The following is a 2550-nucleotide window of genomic DNA, read 5'->3' as shown; positions in this document are numbered from 1 at the left end:
GATAGGAGGTGTAGGTCTATTATTGGGTTGCTTAAGGTTAGAGAAAATAAGTTATTTAGCCCTGATTTTGCTCACCAAGACATAGAGAAGGTGAAGGTCATTCGAGATAGACTTAAGGCCACCCAAAGTCACCAAAAGTCCTACACGGACGTAAGGCGAAGGGAGTTGGAGTTCAGTGTTAGTTATTGGGTGTTCATGAAAGGAGTGATATGGTTTGGTAAGAAAGAGAAGCTCAGTCTCTATTAATGTTGGTTCGTACTTTGTTTTGAAGAGGGTTGGTAATGTTTCATATGAATTAGAGCTGCCTTCAGTTTGAGATCCATTCATCTGGTGTTTCTTGTTTCAATGTTGAGAAAGTGTGTGGTGATCCTTTGATGGTTATTCCCTTGGAAGAGGTGGGTATTTTGGATTCTTTGTTCTATGAGAAATTCTAGATTGAGATTTCAGATCGGCAAGTCCGTCGGTTGTGGACCAAGGATGTGGCCTTGGTAAAGGTTCTTTGGAGGAACCAAAAAGTCGAGGAAGATACGTGGGAAGCCGAGGAGGACATGAAGTCCAAGTATTCGTTCTTGTTCCCCATTTCAAATAATCGTGCTTGAGGTATGTGTATTACTTAAAATAATTATTTTCTAATTCTGTTAAAGAAAATTGTGGTTTCCTTGGTATCTTTGTTTTCTGTCTTTGTTAAAGGTAAGTTTGGTTGTGTTTGGAGTTAAATCGTGTTAATAAATGTCATTTACTGCTATTTAAGAACGAATAATCCTAAAAGGGGGGTTATGTAATGCCCCAAGTTTTTGGTCCTTGAAAATTTCTGAAATTTTATCCTCATAGTCTTGACTACGACTTACCATTACGAGTCATAGAGAGTCTTGACGGGTCCTAGGGACCCAATTGTAGCCTAAATAGTAAATGTGTGACTAAGTTCTTCTCTGATTACGAGTGGCTCACAAAGAGTTGTAAGGACTCGTTACGATTCGTTAGGTGCAAATCGTAGGATGTCCAGTGTTTATCCCAAAGGGATCTTTGTTAACTACGACTAGATCCTACAAGTCGTAAGGTCCCATTACGAGTCGTATTAGTTGAGTCAGGGTCAATAGATTGTGAGTGCCCTGGAGACTGTCTAGGCTATGAATCGAGGTGACGAGTCGCAATGAGTCCCTATAGTCGTATAATGATCCGTAGTCACAGACGACTAAATTTTATTTTTTTAATATAGGGTAGTTTGGACAATTCCCTCATTACCTATTAAAACCCCACGTTTATATGGCACTTAAGAGGGGTTATTTCTCATTCATAACATAATCAAACAGTTCCAGAGCTCTCTCAAGTCTCAAAAGCACTCATACTTAGGGTTTCCAAGAAGTAGATCATCTAAAGGGATCAAAGGGTTGAAGTCCTCTTTTGAAACTTGGTATTTCAGGCATGTTACTCTTTCCCTAAATGCTAATTTGCTAAAAGCATAAGTTTTAAAGTGTTGTTCATACAGTATTGATGTTGGTTTTGAAAACATAGGTTGAGGGTTTTTGAATAACTATTGTTTATGTGATGTTTAATGTTTTTCCCTGCATGCCTTATGTTTTAATGGTGATTTTAAAATTAAATTAATGCATGGGAATGGTGAATAAATTAAGGGATTGTGGTTTCCCCAAACTTGTGACCTTTGAAGTGGTTATGACTTGTCCTCAACCCCTTATTTTGGAATTGTTTATTTAATATAAAATATATACACATTGAACTACTCTTGAACTATTGCATAATGTGAAAGGTTAATGAAGCATAATGATTTTTAATTAAATCGTATGGGGTTGTGTAATTCCCCAAGTTAATGCATAATCGAACCAATGGGGATTATGATTTCCCAAAGTGATGGTAATTGATGTTACTTTGTAAGTGTAGTTAGTATGAAGATACCAACAATATATGCCTTAATGTATAATGTGGTTCAATGAATAGGAATGTGTGATAAATGATTTAATTGAGCTTTAAAGAGGGTTGTGTAGCTAAGTCGTGAAAGTTGAAGTCCTGAGAGACCAATACTGAAAACTGCAGTTGCCGACGTGAGGGTCTATATGACTGGGTGGTTCAAGTCCCCCATATTATATTACATGATTTGGTGCTTGTGTCACCTTGATATGCCGAGATATTCGAGTCCTCCATAAGGCATATGTATACCCTCTGGTTCATGACGCACTAGGGCCCTACCAGCTAGGGGAGAGCTGGGACCATATAGCCCGTAGTTGCCTTTATATGTGATGATTGTTGAGCTACACAGTCCCGACTAAAGTTTTAAAGTGCATGTTAAGCACTTTATATTTATATATATATATATATATAAACTGCTTAACATGCACTTTAAAAATTTCTCTCTCTATATATATATATACTAGTTCTACCCAGACCCGTACTAAGTTCGAGCCCAAATTCAGAATAGAAAAATAAAACATTAATTTATATCATATTTTCATATTAATCTTATTTAATGAAATATTAAACATATCTTTTTGATAAGTGTTCATAATTATTTAAGTTCATAATCAACAACAACAACAA

This window comes from Capsicum annuum, chromosome 6 (assembly GCF_002878395.1).
Source record: "Capsicum annuum cultivar UCD-10X-F1 chromosome 6, UCD10Xv1.1, whole genome shotgun sequence".
Lineage (NCBI taxonomy): Eukaryota > Viridiplantae > Streptophyta > Magnoliopsida > Solanales > Solanaceae > Capsicum > Capsicum annuum.
The sequence above is the reverse complement of the archived record's forward strand: the minus strand, read 5'-3'. Positions refer to the sequence as shown.